The sequence below is a fragment of the Hibiscus syriacus genome, unplaced genomic scaffold (assembly GCF_006381635.1).
Source record: "Hibiscus syriacus cultivar Baekdansim isolate YM2019G1 unplaced genomic scaffold, ASM638163v2 tig00000477_pilon, whole genome shotgun sequence".
Taxonomy (NCBI): Eukaryota; Viridiplantae; Streptophyta; class Magnoliopsida; order Malvales; family Malvaceae; genus Hibiscus; species Hibiscus syriacus.
The window spans coordinates 2346862-2370105 of NW_024061790.1; the positions used below are offsets into that span (position 1 = coordinate 2346862).

The window sequence follows — 23244 nt, forward strand, 5'->3', positions numbered from 1 at the left end:
CCATATTCTGGCCCATTACAAACTTACGAATCGGATTCTGCTTAGGGCATCACACCGCTAAAAGACTACCTTAGATTTGATATATGGATAGGCAACTTAGGATGCTTTCCAGAGGTACTTTATCAAACCCACACAAGGAAGCCCAATGCTCCTCGTGAGGTGTGACATTTCTCTCTACTTAGGTAAATCAGGTTTAAGCTCGGGTTTAGAGCTATGATATGCAACAATCCTAAATATTCACAGAAGTGTAAGCATTAATCAGAGAAAAAATCTTTTTTCTTTTTGAAATAACATAATGAACCATAAATTAAATAAGATCGAACTTGTAATTTCCAAAATAGTAAATATAGGGTAACCAACTCGTGGCTCGACTCTCAATTTGTTTTAAAAAACAAAAATTGCCAGCAGAGTGGCCAAGCTGTCGACACCATTTTTTGCCTAGGTGGGGAAAAGAACGATACCAACTCAAGGTTTTCTCTTTGAAAAGGGTTTTGAAATGTGAGGAGTCACCACCAATCATTTAAAGTGCGATTGGAACACCATAAAAACTGGGTGATTTTAATAAAACATTTTATTTTTATCAAAATACCAAGTTTTAAGGTCTGCAAAAATCCATAAATCGGGTTCAGGAGTCAGTCACGTGTGGGGAAAGATTAGCACTACCACAAACACCCAAAAATTGGGACCTAGTTGATTACCCCATATTTAAAATCGAAAATTTTGAGTTCGATCTTTATTTAATTTGAAAATCATTATAAATGCAAAGTTGAAAAGTATATTCGTTTATTGAGACCCATAACATTCGCTCCCAAGCGTAAATGCGAGTTATCAGTTGTTGTGCATAATAATCGAATAGTGCTTTTGAAAAGGATGTTGATTTATTTCAGGAATTACCAGTAGTCACCCCCGAAGCATGATTACAGGAGATATACTATTAATTCCTTAATAAGTGAACATTGCCTTAGATTTATAAATAAAATGCAATCAGACAAAATTTTATTCATCTAATTAACTAAGGTAAATTAAAGGTTTTTCTAGCCTACGTGTTAAATTATGAAATTAAAGGAAACTAGAAGCTCAAACCTAAAATATATGCTCTAATATTAATCATATTTGATTTTAATCAATTATTGAATCGAATAATCGAGATGGTCCCTTGAGCATTTAGGCGAGGGTCAACTTGAATTATTCACTAAATTAAAAGACTAGTTTGAAATGAAGCCTAAAATGGAGGTCCAATTTAATAACCTACTTAATTTTAATCAAATGTGCAATTTGAGGAATTAAATTAGAACCTCGAGCAAAAACGAGGACCAAATTAAGAACTTTCTTAATTTAAGGACTAATATCTAAAAAATATAGGTTGAGATTAAACACCTAAATCAAAAAGGGTTTAATAATAAAAATATAAATTTCTAGGACTAAATTAGAGAAATTAAAGTTAAAGATAACAATTAAAAAAATTACCAAGTAAATGGCCTGAATTGCAATAAATTAGAAATACAAAGTTAAAATTAAATACCATAAATAAGCATTTAAGGTACTAAAACAAAACAATAAAAATTTACAAATCAAAATAAAAATAATTGAATAAATATATTTGGAAATTTAAGGACCAAATTGGTATTAATAGAAAATTAAAGGACCAAAATAGAAAAAACAACAACTTAGGGGACTAAAATAACAAAAATAGAAATTTAAAGGACTAAAATTACAAAAATAGAAACTTAAGGGACTAAACAATAAATAAAAACTAGAGCCAAAATCAAAAATATTAAAACATTACAGGCACTACAAATGAAAATAACCAAAAATAATGTTAAGGACTAAAATAAAATAAGCAGAAACATAAAGGACCAGACAATAATTAAATCACATGTCAAGCAGTGACTAAAATAATGTTTTTACAAACGACATGGCCAAAGTCAAATATTAACAAAAATAATATAACACATAATAACAAGATTAAAACATAAATACATAAACATAAGTGTTCAAAATAAAAGAAAATAAAAATTCATTAAATGGCTTTTCAATGAGATTACAAAATACGGGGGACCTAAATGGCTATTATCCCCTAGTGTGAAAACATCCTGAAGGAGGGGTGCAAAACGAAACTGTTTTGTGCTGCATATAAATGGCCAAAATTTGGCCAAGTCCCTCATTTGTTCGGTTTCATAAAATAAGGAGAGAGAGAGAGTTGAGAACTCTCTCAACTTCCCTCGTCGGGGAAAAAAGAGGACCGCCACCACCAGCAGCGCTCATGACGGTCGGAGCAACCTCAAATACCCCAAAAGCTTCCTCTCAACTCATTGAACCCCGATCTACAATCCCTTTTCCCAAAAATCGACTAGAAATCCCTAGATCTAGGATAATACCTTTCGAATATTTGGAAAAACAGTGACCTTTAGGGCTTTCAAGGCTCCGAACCCCTGATAAAAACCCTCTCTCTTTCTTTTTATTCTGTTGTGGTTCTCCTCCCCTCGAATCTCTCTATTTTCTTCTCTGTGTTTTTTGGTTTGAATATTTTTTTTTCTTACTTTCTTTCGAGAATTTAGTTCCCCCCTCGAATGGCTTTATATGATCCTTTTCACCCATTTGCCTCCGTGACCTCTCATCCTTTTTATCTTTTTATTTGCATATGTGATTGATGAGTTGTTATTGATGGATTTTTTTGCCTCTGATTGATGGGGTTATTGTTGGTGCAAATGGGAACAGTCGGTGGCAGCATGGGCAGGCGGTGACAGTGGATAATAGGCGACGATGGCATCATACCCTAGGGTTAGGGTTTGAGAAACCCTAGAGGGATAGGTCAAATTCAGATTCGGGTGGACTGCTGAGCCAGGTTTGGGTTTGTGTTGTTTGAACTTGAAATGGGTTGAGTGATTGGGCTCTGGGTCGGATCTTGGGGCTCTAATCAGGCCTACTGAGTGGGCTGCTGGATTGGGTCGATTGGTTGTTGCCTTTGTATGTTGTCTGGGCCCTTGGGGATTGTAATGGCCTAAAAATGTGGTTGTAATTAATAATAATAATAATAATAATTAATATTTTTTCTGAGACCGGGATAAAAAATGGGTGTCTACACTTGCTTATGTCGCTTAGGGTAGTCGTCGGAGGGTTATCATATTTGTTTTCCTTTGTAGAACCCGAGGGTTTGAGTTTGTTGGGGGTTTCGATTTCTTAAGGTAAATAATAATAAATAAATAAAAGCAAATCGGAGGAGAAACCTAAGGAAAAGAAAAGGGGTTTTTCAAACTAAAAGAAACTTTAGATCCACCCCCTTTTCAGAGGGTTTTCAAATGAAACTGAACTCAGATTCAAGTGGAGGGATTAAAATGGTCAAAAAAAAGGTTTTTTCTTCATTTCTATGGCCGGAAGCAGCGGTTAGCGCCACCTCTCATGGTGGCCGACGAGGAAGTGAAGAATATATGATGAACACCAAGAACATGTTCAAAGAATTTCTAAACAAGTGTTTTAATCAAAAAGTTTTCAAATGAGACGATGGATTCTGTTTGTTTTAAAAATGAGTTTTACATCTTCCAAAAATTGCCTAATAAGGGCCTCCATGTTTTTTAATGGCGAAGGATAAACCTTTTCCTTAATCCTCTTTATTTTGTCTCCATTTCATCTTGGTCCTATTTTCATTCAATTTTCCTTTTAATTTTCCTTTACATTTTTTGGTACTTCTATTTTAGTCCTATTGAGCCTTTAATCTTTATTTGACAAATTTTTATATGAGTCCCTGATGTTTTATTTTATTTTCAATCCTACTCTTCGCTTTATTTTTTAGGGTAAAGTATAGTAATGGTCACTTAACTTTTCTAAAGCTTTCATTTAGGTCCCCAACTTTTAAAACTTGCAATACAGTCCCCCAACATTTAGTCCGTTTGCAATATGGTCCCCCAATAGTTACGTCGGGGGACCATATTGCAAATGGACTAAATGTTGAGGGACTGTATTACAAGTTTTAAAAGTTGGGGGACCTAAATGAAAGCTTTAGAAAAGTTCAGTGACCAATTTTATACTTTACCCTTTATTTTATGTAGAAATATAAATAAAGTATGTCATACAATAGAGTAACATTCACTAATTTTTTTTATTTTTATCTATTAATATTGTAAATCCTTGAATCAAAGTATCAATGTGAAACAAAATAATTTAAGTAGAAAAAAACAATTTAAGTGGAAAAATACATATCATAACTTCTGAATTCTCTCCTTACATTATCATTTTCTTTCCAAATTCAGAAAGAAAGAAAAAAAACATTTCCACGTATAACTAGCTCAAAAGTGCAGGAGCATGTGTTTTAATGTCACATTCTGTCTTGCAATTTAGCTTAAGCTACCCAATCCTCGAGTAAAATTTACATACTACAATATATATAGGCCTATATTACAAATAAGTATATAAAGTATATTTTTTTTATCTAAGTATTTGAAATATTTTTGGTCAAAATAAGTATCTAAACATATCTTTTTGGTCAAAATAGGTACCTAAAGTATTTTTGGTCAAAATAAGTACCCTAAGTATTTAATTTTTTTTCATGTAAGTTATAAAAAACATTAATTAAAGATCTTTAGGAATTAGATGAAAAAAATTAAATACTTTAGGTATCTATTTTGATAATAAAAGATAAGTTAAAATATTTATTTTGATCAAGAAATATTTTTAAGTACTCAAATGAAAAAGATGATATACTTTATTTACTTATTTTTTACGTAAGTCATATACTATGACAAAGCACCCAAAGGAACTACTAAGATGGCAGGAGGAGCTACACACACTTGAAGAAACCTTGGTAAGCCAAACTTTGTATACGAATAGGCCTTATTTTTCAGAGTAGAAGGCCAAAATATTGGTGTTCTATTTTGGGATTCTGAACACTATACTATGCTATCAATCTGTTAAGAGTGTCAAAACCTCATTTTCATTGATACCTGATGCCAAAGCAAGCTGAAGAGGAGTTTTACCTTCTCCATCTACAGCATGTGGGTTTGCTCCCCTGTAATTTTAGGACCACTCAGTTTCATTCATAGCTCCGAGGAAGATAACAAGTAGTGTTGTTAAAAAATCCCGTAATTGTTAATTGGTATAACCTATATATTTAACAGGTTAATTAACTGAACTGTTAATGCTAAACGGTTTCGATTAACCGAACTGCTAAAAAATGATGGTTAACAATTAAGGTTACAATTAAGAATTTTGATAAATGATTAACCATTAATAAATTAAATTTATAATTATATTGAGAGATGTAAATAATGACACCGGTGTAAGTATGTGTTAAGTGCTACAATTTTTGGGAGATATATGTAAGTATGTGTTTAGTATTATACTTTTGGATATACACCCCAGACTTGACACTTGGAGGATTGACACATTTCGTATAGTATATTTTGTTGTAATATTTTCATTTTCATATTTGCCTTTATTTTGGGTGAAATGTGCCTATATTTTGAAATACTTGTTTTATTACGTATTTTATTTTTTTTATTAATGTTTGATAAATTTAATATTGGTCATTTGGTATTTTGCATATATTTGCGAAATTATATTTTTAATACTGTTTTTGGTTATTATATGGTTTTAAAATATTTGAAAATTCTTATTGTAATCCGTTAGATTTAGTCATATCGTATAGGTTGAGTCTAGGGTTTACATTGATAATGACATCCATTTTTCTCATGTATATATATATATATATATATATATATAACATTGACATAATTTTTCTCATTTATATATATATATATATATATATATATATATATATATATATATATATATATATATATATATATATATATATATATGTGTGTGTATAATTGCTTATATATTTTGCATATCATTGTAGAATCAAAGAAAATGGTGGATCGTGCATTAAAGCCGAATTTAAATTAGAGAAAATAACCTCAGTGACCAAAAATCGTAGATAATATACGATTTTGACCAACTTTTTTTGGATTTGCGAAAATGACCAACAAAATCGCAATGCGATCTCTAATTCGCATTGCGATCTCCACTATCGCAAATTCGCGTTGCATTTCGCGTTGCGATAGTTGAAAATCGCGTTGCGATTTTCCATTTCGCGTTGCGATAGTTGAAATCGCAACGCGATCTCCACTATCGCAAATTCGCGTTGCATTTCGCGTTGCGATAGTTGAAAATCGCGTTGCGATTTTCCAAATTCATTGCGATTTTCCAAATTCGTTGCGATAGTCTACAGTTGTTGTTGCGATTTTCCAAATTCGTTGAAAAAAAAGATTTTGTTTCTTAAGAATTTTCTCTAAAAAGATAGTATCCGCGCAGACGTGTCGAAGACACGTATTACCACGACCCGAGACGAGACGAGACGGCGGCGGCGGCGGCGGCGGCGCGCGAGAGTCCCTCTTGTTCTCTATCACTCAACAAGGAAGTGGGAAAGCCAAGTCTTAAATACCATTCCCAATAGTGTTTCCAATACAATGTGGGATTGAGCATTACCAACACTTGTTTCCAATACAATGTGATTATTCAGAAAACAATTAACAATCATGCACCTTAAAACAACTGAATCAGCAACCAATTGCATTAGTATTATACGATTAAATATGTCATAATTAAAAGTCAATCTACAATCAATCGCGATTATTGCAATTTTAAGCAAAACATTCAAAAATAATATCACTATTTAAGGCTCAATCCCACATAGTATTGGGAACAAGTGTTGGTAATGCTCAAATCCCACATAGTATTGGAAACACTATTGGGAATGGTATTTAAGACTTGGTTTTCCCACTTCCTTGTTGAGTGATAGAGAACAAGGGGGACTCTCGCGTGCCGCCGCCGCCGTCCGTCTCCTCTCGTCTCGGGTCGGGTCGGGTCGGGTCGGGTCGGGTCGTGGTCGTGGTCGTGGTAATATGTGTATTCGACACGTCCGCGCGGATACTATCTTTTTAGAGAAAATTCTTAAGAAACAAAATATTTTTTTTAACTATCATAACGAATTTGGAAAATCGCAACGACAACTGTAGACTATCGCAACGAATTTGGAAAATCGCAACGACAACTGTAGACTATCGCAACGCGAAATGGAAAATCGCAACGACAACTGTAGACTATCGCAACGAATTTGGAAAATCGCAATGACAACTGTAGACTATCGCAACGCGAAATGGAAAATCGCAACACGATTTTCAACTATCGCAACGCGAAATGCAACGCGAATTTGCGATAGTGGAGATCGCAATGCGAATTAGAGATCGCATTGCGATTTTATTTGTCATTTTCGTAAATCCAAAAAAAGTTGGTTAAAATCGTATATTATCTGGGATTTTTGGTCACTGACGTTATTTTCTCTTTAAATTATTATAGAACCGATTTAAATGACATACCAAAAGGTTAAATTATATTAAAACAAAGTTAAAAAAATTCTTTTTATACGTCACTAATAATATTCTTTTTATACAAATACAATTTACAATTCATATCCAAATACCCAAACAACTTTGAATTAATTTATTAAACTAGAAAAAAAAAACTTGAAGCGGTGAAGGCAGATTGTGCGGGCTGAAGCAGAGTCTGCAGACAGTAATGAAGAAGCCAGCAATGAAAAAAAAGGAGAAGAAGACGTACCTCACCTGACGATCGACAGACTGCAACGGCGGCGCTGGTGGTGGTGCTTCGCTGGCGGTGGTGGAAGCTAATGGGCAGGCTATGTTTTAGATTAAGTTTTTTCCCCTCAAACTGATTTCTCAAATTGGGAGCCGGAGGTTTTGGGTTTTAACTTTTGGTTTATAAATATAATAACAAATATATATTATTTTTAATTAAAATTAGGGTAAAATATAGTAATGGTCACTAAACTTTTTTAAAGCTTTCATTTAGGTCTCTCAACTTTTTGAACTTGCAATACAGTCCCCCAATATTTAGTCCGTTTGTAATATGGTCCCTCAACATTTAGTTCGTTTGCAATATGGTCCCCGATGTAACTGTTGAGGGATCATATTGCAAATGGACTAAAAGTTGGGAGATTGTATTGTAAGTTTTAAAAGTTAGGGGACCTAAATGAAAGTTTTAAAAAAGTTCAGTGATCATTACTATACTTTACCTTATTTTTTATTCGATTTATTTTCAGCATTTTATGTGTTCCCTTTGATTTGCCATATACATCCTCGCATATTTTCAGTTCAACATTCATTTAATTTAGCCTTTAATTTTTGTTGATTTCTGTGTAAGTCGTTAATATTATTTCTTGCTTTTATGGATTCATGCCTTATACTGTGAGTTTAGTCTCCCGTGATTTTTGCATTTAATTTAAAACAGCTAGATACTAAGAAGGCATGTTGACTGTTTATTTGCCTTGATCATTTTTTTGCATTTATTTTGCACACGTGCATGTTGTCTGAAATCATGCAAATATAGGTTCAAATTATATACTCATATTTATGTTATATATATATACGTGCTTATATATTTATAGATATGCAAACTCATCTAATATCATATATGTGTACTTTATAATGTATATATATTATATGCTTTATGCCTACTGTTTTCATAATAATGTACATATGTGTATATTAATAGCATATTGGTGTTTTAAAGTCTTTAGTTAAGGATTTAGTGTGTATGTAAGAGTTGGTTTAAATATACTTGTTCGAATGGGGAATTTTCGCATAACATCACTTTTGCATAATATGTTGTTACTTTCATGAGCATTACTCGATTCGATCGAATAATTGGAATAAAATTCATACCATTTTATTTTACGATTGTTGTGAAGTGATTGTCTTAAGGCATAAGAAGGTTACTTCCGACAATTTTAAAATGAAATTATATCCTATTAAATGAAACCCTAATAATTGACCACACCTCAAATTTGGGAACGAGATAAAAAGAAATGTCCATCTATTTAATTTCGTCGAGAAAATATCGTTAGAACTTATAAAATTTCCGATCTCGATGTCTTTAAATAATCGAACATCATTATTCTTTCTAAAATGATTGGTAATTCTAATTTAATTTGTTTTATTTTATTTTTATCATTATTCATACATTTGAAATTTGAATTAATAATGAATTTTCGAATAGAATAGTAATATTTATTTATTTCGATTGGACTTAGGACTGGTTGCTTTAATTTATGAAAGGCCTTTCATTCGATATGAAATAATTAAATATTACTACTTTCCATCTTGAAATTCAAGGAATATTATTTAAAGGGATCTTAAATTAAATTAAATTTGAATTTATAAGTTATGTTGCAATGACAACTAATTAATCGACTAGGTATCGATTTAGGGCGCTGTGGGGGTGCTAACCATTTTCCATGTGTAATCGACTCATGAATTCAATTTTTTGAAACATAGACCTAAAAATATTGTTTAAATAGATATTAAAAATTAAATTTTTTATTAAAATGACAACCTTTTTGGGTGCCCAATCACGCCCTAATCAAATATTAGTGGTAACTCGTCGAACTGATTTTTTAATTTTAAAGGAAACCCAAATTAGTGAAAGCAAGACTTTAAATATTTACTTTTTAGAATTCATTTCGACAATTTATTTAATAAAATTTAGAACAATAAGAATAAATTATACGTTTAGTACCCAATTATTTTTATTTTGTTTTGATCATCCAACTACTTTTTGTTTCAAAATCATACCTAACGTTCCGTTTTGATTTTACTTTGGTTACCAACTGTTAAAAAAATTAGGCTTAATATAAAAATAGGTGCCTAAACTACATCGCTTTTCCTAAAGTGGTGCCTAGCTTTTTTTGGGTCAATCCGAGTGTCTAACGTTACAAACGTTACCACTTTAGGTATCTCAGCCATAGAGAACGTTACAAAACTTTGTTAAGTGACACATGTCACGTTCTGATAATTTTGATAATTTTATTTAAAATAAAAAACTTAAAATTATATATATTTTTATAAAAAAAAGTCCAAATTTTTGAAAAACTTAAAAAATCTCAAAACTTTGAAAAACTTAATTTCAACCCCTAAACACACGTCGATCATCGCCCTTTACCATTGACAAACCTCCACCCGATGACCAATAATCCACGAACAGCTACCAGAACAAGATCCAATCAACGACTAATTGATGCAACCCTGACGCTGCAAATCATGACACCACGTGATCCTGACGACCAATCGACGACAAGGATGACGACATATGACTAGGGAGATGGAAAGGACAACATCGGCGATGGCGACCGTGACCGACAAGGGAGGTAAGGTCAGGGTTAAGGTGAGTAATTTAAGATTTTTAGGGATTTAGGGTTTTTTTTTGTAATTTAAGAGAAATTAGGTGTTTTTTAATATACTAATATTTTTAATTTTTTAAAGAATAAAATTTTCAAAATTAGCAGAATGTGACAGTGTCACTTAATGACTTTTTTAATAGCCGTTACGGCCAAGGCACTTAAAATGATAATGTTTGTAACGTTAGGCACTTGGATTGACCAAAAAATATTTAGACACCACTTCAAGAAAAAACAATATAGTTTGGGCACTTATTTTTATATTAAGCCAAAAAAATAACGGTGATGTTGACTTGTCATCATAAAGTAATTGCATGTCATCATTGAATAATTTTTAAAAATGTCACATCAAGAGTTTTGTTATTTTTTTTAACGGCGGACGATCAAAATGATATAATTAAGAAACATAGTATTTTTTTGTATCAATACACATATCTAATTGTAATATCCCAAAAATAAGGGCTAGTGACTAAAATGGAAGTTTTGAAAATTTGAAGTCTGATTTTGAAAGATAGAAAAGTTTAGGGACTTGATTAGGAATATTTTTGTGAATTATTGTTTAGTAAATATATAATGGAGTAAGGGGTAAATGAGTCATTAAACAAGGAAATAATTAAATAATAATTGTGGGAATTTTAATACCCATGTGGAACATGTTTTTTGGGGAAACAAAGTTTCCAGACATTTCTCTCATCTTCTTCTTCTCCACCGTGAAGCATTCCAAGCCAAGGTGAGTTTAATTTCTTCTAGTTAATCTTTAAGATTCAAGTATGGTTTTGGTTAATGAAGACTTAGAAAACATGATGGAGATGAAAAAGGTCATAGAAACTCAAGGATTCGTAAGTTATGAAGGATTAAAGATAAGAAGTGAATAAGTGAAATTTTGAATAAAGATGTATAAATGAATTTAGAAGTTAAATTTGACTTGTCATAGGAATGAATAAGAAGTTATAAATGTTAGAAATAAGTTTGGATTACATGGAAGATTTAGTAAGATTCTTAGTTTTAAGAATCTGAATGAGATATGAGAGATTATAATGTGTTGGAATGATAGAAGTTAGTTAAAATGGTTGTAGTTGAGTTGGGTGATATAAAAGAAGTTTTATATAAGGAAATTTAATGAAGAGTTCTAGAATTTTCGGTGAAAAAGTATATTCTGGGCAGGGTGTATCGGTACACTATAAATAGGTACCGATACACTAAGACCAATGTTGAAGGTGTATTAAGGGATGTACCGATACCTGTGAATTTCGAATTGAATTTGGGTATCGATACACCAGGAGTGTTTCGGTACACTCCTAAAGAAAAATAGGAATTTTAGCTGGTTAACTTAGTTTAAGTTATTAGTATTGAATTATAAGGTTTAGACTTATAATATTCGTCTCAAAAATTATGTTTATGTAGATATTGAGCCTAAACAAGTTCCAGAACAATTGACAAGTAGGATTGATTGAGGAAAAGACAAGGAAATATAGGTGAGTGCATATTATTTTGGTATAAGATTACATATAAATTGGACTTGTGATAAGTCCATTTCCTATAAGTCTAGTGCATGAAGTCATGAACATAAGCATGTGAATGACATGATTTGTATGTAGGCATGGTTATATGAGTTGATATGTTCTGGTATGTGCTATGTGGTTTATGTGAGTATAAAAGATATGTCATGAGATAAGATCTATGCGATATATGGAAATGAAATATATGAATATGAAGAGTTATAAGAGAACAAATATAAGTTATATGATAACGAAATATAAGATTATGTGAATATATGGTTATAAGATAAAATATGTAATAATAGGAGAATATGATGAAAGTGAATTACTGAGAACAATAGGAACTAGGTAAACATGTGTAAAGGTTATATGAATAATAGAAACATGAGTTAGACAAGTACATAGTGGTATGATCAATTATGAGAATTAGTGTATTAGAGTTATATGATTTATGGAGAATTGGAGAAAACTAGATAAGATTGAATTATAGAATAAACTGTGAATAATATATCATTTAGAAAACTTGAATATAAAGTGATGATATGCATATATAATATAAGATATATGTTTATAAATAAGACATAGGTTATGTAATATAAGTGCATACTAAGAAATAAAGAATAAGATAGTTGATACAATATAAACTATATTATGAATTAGTGATGTAGGAATGTGATATAAATGTGCAATAAAAGTTATGTGTTATATGATAAATATGAACATATGAGAACAAGAGATAAGATAAGTAACTTTGTGATAGAAGCTATATGACCATGAATTATGTAAATAAGAATAATTTAAGTGCTATGTGACTATGAGTATTTGAATATATATATATGTGATGTGATATACGAGGTCATATGAAATATTATATGGCTACGTGATTATATGAAAAAGAATATATGTACAGGTGAATTATATGGAAATGAACTACGTGACTAGATGTGATCTTATGAAAATTGATAATGACCTATGTGAAAGAGCTATGAGATTATGGGTATATGTGATATGAATATGTGAATGAATAATAATATGAATATTACTGCCCATGTTATGTGTCATGAGAGCTAGAGGTATAGTTGACATGTCAAGAGTCGAGGGTCTACGCGGTCATTCGGGACATATGTATTCTTTGGAACATGTGTGAGGTCTTTTGAGACACATATTTGATCTTTTGCATATGTATATGATTCTTAAGGAATTTCTACGTGGTCCTTAGGGACATCTTATATGGCACTTCGGTGCATTTCTACGAGGCACTACAGTGTAATTTTATGTGGCACTTCGGTGCATTTATACGAGCTGTGGTGACATCATTAGTGCACAATCTCTATAGACTCACATATCTATAGTTCTCACATATGTACATGGGCTAATCAAGAGATAATAACAAATATATGTTTGTGATATGATAATTGTTATAAAAATGATATGATGATGTTTGTGTATAGTGTTTGATTAAGAAGGATAAGTATAAAAGTATGTGATTAAAAGATAAACTGCTAATGATGATTTATGTGTATGTATGTACTTCTTGCTAAGTAATCTGATATGATTTTATATGATATGATGAAATAAAGTGATTTATTATAGCATGATAGAACAAAACATGCAAGCATTGTTAAATGTTATAAAGTGCATTATAAGTTTTATATGCCTCACTAAGTCATAGACTTAGCGTGTGAGTGTTTCACACGTAGGTTCCGAAAAGCGAGAAGCGAAGCGATGAGGAGCAAGACAGGTCGGATTTTCCTTACCATAGATCAGATCGGAATTGTTGTTGAGTTTATGTATTCTGTTATATAGAGTGTAGTTGGCATGTAATCTAAATATTTAAATTGTATAAGCACTTACATGTTTTGTAAAAATAATTGATTTTAATAAATGAAAAGTAATCATTTTCTTGAATTATGAATTTGAATTTTTGGCATTTTATAAAGGAAAATTTTGAAAAGTCAATGTGACACATCGGACGCGGATCCGGGTTGGAGGTGTTACACTAATCATATGTTAGATAATTTTTAAACACAACTTTGTATACTAACTTATTATACGGACTAATGTTACACGTATATATTATGTATAATATATTAATTTAAAAATATTTTAAATTTTAAATTTTTAATAATTTATTATTTTATAGCTTATGATATATATTTATTCTTTAAAAATTTTGATAGTATTTTTTTATTATATATATATATATATATATTTATTAGTAATTTAATTTTTATTTTTAGTATTTTCTATTTATTTTTTAATATTTATATATTTTTTATATTGAAAATTTTAAATATTTTTTATTTAGAAAATAAAATAAGCTCTTGAATTAAAAATCAATTTATCCCTTGAACAAGACTAACAAATCAATTTAACCCGTCTCCCATATCATCCATCACGTCATCAATCATCGTGAACTGTCACGTAAACACCGTGAATTACGACATAACACTGTAACGGTTAACGGTGAAAATATTGTTCAAAAGACCATGGGCAAAACCGGTATATAATCAGGGGTGTCAATTGAAATCCCACTTTTTTATATAGTATTGTTTTTATATAAATTATATATATAATATATATAAATTTATAAAAATGACACTACTAATAAAAAGGTTTAACACTTTAAAAAAGAATTTGATCTTATTTTTTTAAAAAAAATAGTAATAAAATATTAAAATTTCATTTTAATTTCACCGATATTCATCACCTCAAAAATCTATTATTACTGTTAATTATTCAAAAAATATAAAAATAATTATTAAAAAATACACCTAGCTAAAATGTAAAGTCAACTCACAAAGATAAGCATATCATAAAAATCTTTTTTAGTAAAAATATAATTTAAAAATTCAATAGATTCTTGACCAAAATAACTTCAAAAAGGAATAAGAAAGATGTACATACCTATATAGTGTAAGTATGTACATGTCTCATTATCATGATACCTAGAAATAAACATATATCTAGATTAATGAGTTGAAATTCAAATATAAAATAAAAGAATATATTATCTTAATATTTTTATTATAAAATATCATTAATTAGTAAACGATCTTATAAACGAGCTAATAAATTAACTTGTTCGTGAATATAAATGAACCAAATACACTTTCATTTGTGTTATTTCATTTATTAAACGAACATAAAATTTTTGTTCATACTCGTTTATTTATCTTAATAAACGGTTCACGAACAATTAATCAAGCATTCTATTCAATTAAGCTACTATTTTAGTCGTATTATATACTAATTTATTAGGTATTAATGATATATATTAATTTATATAATTTAGTTTAAATATTTTAATTTTTTTAAATTATTACACCACAATTTAAAATTTTTAACTTCACCTTTAAAATTTTTAACTTCACCTTTAAAATGATTATATTAAATATAGATTTTGAATTAAAAATTTACATTAAGTATAAAAATAATTAGACTTCGAAGTTAATTTTTTCCAAGAGTATCTCACAACTCACATGGCTTTTTGCGGGCAAAATGGCTGAGTAAAGGATATAAGAAAAAAATTCCCAATATAATATAATTCGGGGATTATTTTTCCATCTATAGTAAATTACATAATATCAACTCAAAGTCGTCAAGTGTTTCATGCGTCTTCAAATCAAATATGAAGATTATACGATCGCATAATTTCTTGAAGAAAATGAAGAAGATCCTATAACTACATGATGTCTTTAAATAAATAAAGAAAATAAAAAAATACATGATATTTTCATACTAATAAAAAATCTTAATTCAAAAAATAATAAGGTGGATGCTTATATAAAAAAATTTATTTTTCCCATAACTCAGTATGCGCGAGGAAGCTGCCTTTTGCCTACATTAAACACATGCATGTTTGAACAAATTGTGCGAGTTAACCGCGGCAAATTATTCCGTTTCAAAAGGTGAAATCCAGATGTTGAAACCCCCTATGTGTTTCCAGATCTCCGTCCATCTATAACAGAACTCAAAAACTTTTTTTTTCTTTTGCAACTGAAAAAAAAATCTGCAAAAGGAGAATCGGACCGCCGGTGTGATGCGTCGCTCCGGCGAACGGTACATTCAAATGCCTTTTATTGTTCTAGTTTTGTTTCTTTCATTTTATATTTGGTCTATCTTTTATTGAATTTTGTAATGGAAAATCGGTTGTTCGAATGGTTTAATCCAAAATTTGTGTATCTTTAAGGTCAGATTGTTCGTTGCAATGATTTTGAAATTCCTGCATGTTGAAATCGATGTTAAATTTTTATATACTTCGAGATTCGATTTACTGTTTTTAAGAATCAGTTTAATGGTTTTGATAAGATTATTTGGGTCATTTTCTCTACTATTGTTTAATTTCTATTCTATGTGCATGATGTAGTTTCATTTCTCTTCTTATTGATTTTTATACTTCCTCTCCTGAAAGAGTGTATAGTTTAATAAAACATATGTTAATAATAACAGAAAAATCTTTGTTTCAATCTCTGTTATCCGATATTTATGCTTGACACATTCATATATGAGAAAAAGAAGGAAAATATTGAGTATATCCGTGTGAGATTCATACACTTATTCGATATTCATATTCATATTCGTATAGAGTGTCTGCACCTGGTTTCCTCTGGAAATCTACAGTTTTCAAGTTTTGTATTATAATTAGTCTAAGACTCGGCTTAAAAAAATGTCGGACTTTCTTTTTGCAGCTTAAAGGAATAATTGCTCCTCTAGAAGGAATATTGAGAATTGTTCAGATCAAAATTGCTAGATTCTATAATTCCCTTCACTAAACTATGTAGAACTTGATGAAGTGGATCGATACATTAAAGGATCTATTGAGAGATAATGAAACATCAATAATATGCTGTAGAAAGTGGATACTACCTCTCAAGGTGTGATAGGCAGTGAGAGAGATCCTAGCACCCAGATTTTCCAACATCTTTTAGTCTATGCAGTTTAATGGTGGGGTATGCACTTCAACTTGAAGGTATAAGTGGAAAGTGGTGAATTGAATCGGATAAAATGAACGGCACAGGTGGTTTTATATCAGATGAACGCCAGAAGATTCTCCAATCGGCTCCAGGGAGTGAAGGTCCATTATCTTCTCCAAAATCTCCAAGGTCAACACAGCCCCATGGCAAAGGCCAGTTAACCATGATAGGCATTCACATTCTCCAATAGGTGGTCGTCCTAAGAAAGGTAACTAATTGTACTAATGTCATTAAAAAATCTGATTACTAGACAAAAGTGAACAGAGCAGTAAGGAATCCAAATTGAGTTAATGGACACTGATTCTAGTTATCCTCTTGCTGATCTTGTTCAGCAATTTCATTGTGCAGGTGGTTGTGGCGGTAAAGGAACTTGGGGAGGGTTGATGGACACTGATTCCAGTTATCCTCTTGACTCGAAGGACCCAAACTATGATAGTAGTGAGGAAGTTAGTCAACAATGTGTTCCTTCTACAGTCTCTGGATTTTTGTTCTTGTTCTTTCTTTTTATTATTTCAATTTTTTAGAGAATGATTAACACCTTTTCTGGATTCAAAGCTTAGTTCGATTAAAAAATTGTGCATGATGCAGGAATGCGCACATCCAAATGCAAGAAAATCAGCACCTTATTTTGAAGCATATAAAAAGAAGGCTACAATAATAGTGGAGGAATACTTTGCTACTGATGATGTGTTCTCAGCTACCAATGATTTGAAAGAACTTGCTATGCCCAGCTACAACGATTACTTTGTTAAAAAAGTCGTCTCTATGGCTATGGATAGGCATGACTGGGAAAAAGAAATGGCTGCTGTCTTATTATCTGCACTCTATGCTGATGTGATTGATGCCCCACAGGTTTACAGAGGATTTAGTAAACTGGTGGAATCTGCAGATGATTTGATTGTGGATATACCGGATACAGTTGATATTCTTGCATTGTTTATAGCTCGAGCTGTTGTTGACGACATACTTCCTCCCGCGTTCCTTAAGAAACAAAGGGCACTCTTACCTAATGATTCAAAGGGGGTGGAAGTCTTGGAAAGAGCTGAGAAAGGGTATCTAGCAGCTCCCATGCATGCAAATAGTATTGAGCGCCTCTGGAGGGGTAACAAGAAAACAGTTGAGGATGTGAAAGCGATGATAAGTAACTTACTAATAGAGTATGTAGGGAGTGGTGACAAGAAAGAGGCTTATTGGTGCATCAAGGATTTGAAAGTTCCCTTCTTTCACCATGAAATAGTTAAATGAGCGCTTGTTATGGCAATGGAAAAGTGGAAAGCTGAAGATAGACTACTGGATCTACTCAAGGAAGCAGTGGAAGAAGGCCTTATAAACTCGAGTCAAATTACAAAGGGATTCAATAGGATGATTGACACAGTTGATGATTTGCCCCTTGACATACAAACTCGCAGAAGATACTAAAGTCTTTAATTTCTAATGCTTCATCAGATGGTTGGTTGTGCGCTTCATCTTTGAGGTCATTATCATTGGAGCCTAGAAATAAATCATTGGAAGACAATTTTACTAAAACTTTCAAGTTGAAGTGTCAATCAATCATTCAAGAATATTTCTTGACTGGTGACATCACAGAGGTTTCTAGTTGTCTAAAAACAGAAAATAAAACTTCGGCAGGCGAACTGAATTCAATTTTTGTAAAAGGTTGATAAATTTAGCTATGGATAAGAAGAACAGGGAGAAAGAAATGGCATCTGTTTTGCTATCATCTTTATGTTTTCCTGTAGATGACGTAGTAAATGGGTTTGTGATGTTGATAGAATCTGCAGATGACACTGCTCTAGATAATCCAGTTGTTGTTGAGGATCTGGCTATGTTTTTGTCTAGAGCAGTGGTGGATGAAGCTTTAGCCCCACAACACCTGGAAGAGGTTGGGAGCCAATTTTCAGGGACAGACTCTCTTGGGGGAAAAGTGCTTCAGATGGCAAAGTCATTGCTAAAGGCTCGACTTTCTGGAGAGCGCATCTTAAGGTGTTGGGGTGGCGGTGATAGCAGTACGCCGGGATGGGCTGTTGAGGATGTAAAACTCAAAATATCCAAGCTATTAGAGGAATATGAATCCGGAGGAGACATTAGGGAAGCATATCGATGCATAAAGGAGTTAGGCATGCTATTTTTCCACCACGAGGTTGTAAAGAAAGCATTAGTGATGGTTATGGAGAAAAAGAATGAAAGACTAGGGGGTTTGCTTGCACATTGTTTTGGCTCAGGGCTCATAACCCTGAACCAGATTACAAAGGGTTTCTCAAGGGTAGAAGAATGTCTTGACGACTTGGCACTTGACGTGCCTGATGCCCGAAAACAGTTTCTAGCATATGTGGAGAAAGCAAAGACTATAGGATGCTTGGATTCATCATTTCATTACGGCAATTCCTAAAATGGCTAAGAGAAAGGGGCTTGCCTATGATAACGAGTAAGTTTTCTCATCCTTAGCTTTACCATATTTTATGAAACATTCAGTATACTAAAATGGGATTCGAATCCCGGATTACTAGATGCAACGTTTCATAGGTATCTGTGAACCAACTAGACCAAGCCTTAAGGGTGCGTTTGGTTCACGGAATGTAAGATTACCAGTGGGAATAAAAGATTACCGGGGAATAGGATTATTGAGAATGTTGTATTTTGTGTTTGGTTGGTTTAGCAAGAATGTAAGATTACCGTGTTTGGTTAAAGGAATAAAAGATTATTGAAATGTATATTTAACCAAATTATCCTTATTATATATTTGTATAATATTACAAATTGTAAAATATTTATATATATTCTTTAAAAAATTAAATTCATTATATTTATATAATTTTTTTACAAAATTAAAAATATAAAAAATGTTTAATGAAAGGGTAAATTTTTTTTAACCATTAAATTTTATATAAAATTTTAATTATAATTTTTTTTTTGTAAATATAAAATAATTTAAGGATAAATTTATAATTTAATCTTCGTAGAATTTTTATTATTCAATGACAGAAGAAGGATATTTTTGAAAAAAAATAAAAATTTAAGGGTATTTTAGTCTAAAACGCCGATAATGTTACAATACCTAAGGGAAGAGAGGTAATGACATTCCCGGTAATATAACCCAAAAAATCTACTATTGATAATAAAACATTACCGGGATTGAGATTCCCGGCCAACCAAACATGGGAATGTCCCACAATCCTTGAATCAAACACCCCTAAAGGTTCAATGGCAAGATTTAGTGAATGACTAATTTATTGAACCTGCATATCATTCTAATCTTTAGCAGAGCTGACACGGTTCAAATGTTTTACTCTTGAAATTAACCATTCATAGGCGGAGTTTAGTTAAGTTCGCAGGCAATTAAGTTAAGAAATGGACTTAAATTTCAAGCAGACAATTAACAAATGGACTTAAATTTCAACATTTGCCAGACACTGCATTCTTGTCCAAGTCGGCATGTTTTTTTTGCCTTTTCAATCGAGTTGAGATCCCATATTTGTTGCATTGCATTGGAAGATGTTACCTTCAACCCTAACAGTTTCTTGATTTTTTTGTCCTTTAAATTTTAATCTTATTTATTTAGGTAAGATCTGTCTGAGTTTTGTACGGCAATCTATAATTTTTAGCATTTGAAGTCTTTTGCGACTTACAATTTATACTATATAGTAAATGATTGACCGAGTTAGTGATTCCCGATATTAACTCAATAGGAAAATTTTAAAAATCATTTTTTAAATGACAATAATCACTATTATTGGATATTTTTATTTTTCATAATTTTATATAGACTTAAAATAAAAAAAAGAGTAAATTATATAATTTTTCTTATTTAGGTGTCTAAATTATTTTCAGTTAATCTAGATGTCTAATATTATAAATGTTATCATTTTAAGTGCTTTAATCGGCCATCGATGCAAAGCTTGCTAGGACCTTCGATTTAGTAAAATGAGGAAGGATATGGCATGGGTTTCGGCTGCAAAGTTGGGGTTGAAATGGTTTTTGGCGGTATTGGGGCGATGGAATGGTCGAAAATGGTGTTCTGACGATGTGGGATTGGTGTTTGACAGAGATGGTGGTGGCCGACCGATGATAGAAACGACAACGACGGTAGCACGGGGGTTTGAATATTTGGGTATTAGGGTCCTTTTGTAATTTTTAAAAAACAACGAGTCTTTCTTTAAAAAATAGGATAATGTTTGTTTTTTTATAAAATTTAAGAATTTTTTTAAAATAAAAGAAATAAAAAATCAAACCACATATCAAATATTATTGGTTGATTGATTTTTAACGGATTTTTTTAATGATGTTATGACTGAGATATTTAAAATGCTAACGTTTGTAACATTAAGTACCTAGATTGATCAAAAAAGTTAAGCACCTAAATGGAAAAAATATATAGTTTGAGCACTTTTTTTATATTAAGCCTTTTATATAAGATCTTTAAATAAAATAATTAAAATTAATTATTCAAAAATAGAATGCGAAATTGATTCAGAATTGTATTTACCAAACCACCTATAATTATTTGTTAGATAATTTTTCTAACATAAAATGTTTAACCCGTAACGTGAGAGATACTTTAGTATGGATAAAAACTATTAAATAAATTAATACACGCATGGTCACTATACTGCTCTTAGCTTAGTCCTAAATCAATTACCTAAACCCTATTAGGCAATACACACATGGTCACCATACTGCTCTTAGATATTCAAAAGGAAGACTAAGGGAACTGATGAACTGTTGATATCCTCGGCCTCCATTAAAAGCATCTGCATGCATTGATTACGAGCATATATTGAAGCAAACACCGTACGTAGTGTTAGCTTAAATATGATTAGATGATATGTTGGATGAACTTAGTGGACCTAACATCTTTTCTAAGATTGATCTTAAAAATGGTTATCATCAAATACGAATGCGAGAAGGCGAGTGAAAATCACATTCAAAACCAAACAAGGTTTCTATGAATGGTTGGTTATGCCTTTTTGGCTTATCTAATGCACCCATCACTTTCATGAGGTTAATGAATTATATTCTTAGACCACTTTTAGGTAAGTTTTGTGTAGTGTATTTTGATGATATACTTATCTATAGCAAGACCTTAGACGATCATGTTCAACATCTCAGGTCAGTGCTAAATGTTTTGAGGAAATAGATCTATTCTAATTCGCTAAAGTGCACATTCTACAATAACAAAGTTGTTTTCTTAGGTTCCATTGCGAGTTCTGAAGGATGGGAGGTTGGTTAAGAGAAGGTTAAGGCAATTGAAGAATGGTCATGACCTACGAGCATTAGTCAAGTGAAGAGTTTCCATGGACTCGCTAGTTTATATCGTCAGTTCGTTCCTAATTTCAACACTCTAGCTGCCCCTTTGATAAGAGTCATTAAGAAGAATTCCAACTTCCTTTATGGAGAAAAACAAGAGAAATCATTCAACTTGATCAGGGAGTGTTTAACAAATGCACAATTATCAACCTTACCTGACTTTAACAAAAAATTTGAGGTTTAGTGTGATGCATTAGGATTAGGAATCTGAGCATCTTTGTCACAAGAAGGACACCTCATAACATACTTCAACGAGAAGTTAAATGCAGCTACACTCAATTATCCAACTTATGAAAAGAAAATGTATCCTCTCATTCGGGCTTTAGAAACATAACATTATCTATGGCCTAAAGATTTTATAATTCATACAGACCATGAAACGTTGAAACATATCAAGGGACAACACAAGCTAAACAAGAGGCACGTCAAGTGGGTTGAGTTCCTTGAAACCTTTCCATATGTGATTAAGTATAAAAAGGGTAAGGAGAACATTGTTGTCGATGCATTATCACAGAGGTATATTCTTCTTAACACCTTAGACTCAAAGTTATTTGGTTTTGATTTCATTAAAGAGATTTATGAATATGATCATGATTTTGGGGTTATCTAAAAAACTTGTAAGAATAGAGCATAAGATAAGTTTTGCAGGGATGATGAATACCTATTCATGTAGGGGAAACTTTGCATTCCTCAAGGTTCCATTTATGAGTTGCTCACTAAGGAAGCCCATGTAGGGGGACCAATGGGACACTTTGGAGTAGCAAAACATTGGATATACTACAAGAGCACTTGTATTGGCCAAAAATAAAGAGAGATGTGGAAAGACTATATGAATGGTGCATCACATGTAAGAAGGAAAAATAAAAAATCATGGACTGTACACTCCATTGCCTATATCGAGTGCATCTTAGGTGGATATTTTAATGGACTTTGTATTAAGACTGCCTCATACGAAGGACAACAAAGATTCCATTTTTGTAGTGGTGGACAGGTTTAAAAAAATAACCAATTTTATTTCTTGCAATAAACTAATGATGCTTCACATATTGCTACTCTATTTTTCAAGGAAATAATGAAGTTACATGGAGTACCAAGGACTATCGTATTTGATTGTGATGTGAAGTTCTTAAGCCATTTTTGGAGAACATTGTGGTGCAAACTTAGGACAGGATTATTGTCCTCCACAACGTGTTATCCATAAATGGATGGTCAAACC

General features: G+C 31.7%; 1 pseudogene; it reads left to right on the forward strand.

Moving 5' to 3' along the window:
- The first annotated feature begins 16692 nt into the window (after nucleotides 1-16692).
- Nucleotides 16693-22473, forward strand: LOC120207478 (annotated as a pseudogene).
- Nucleotides 22474-23244: the final 771 nt, after the last annotated feature.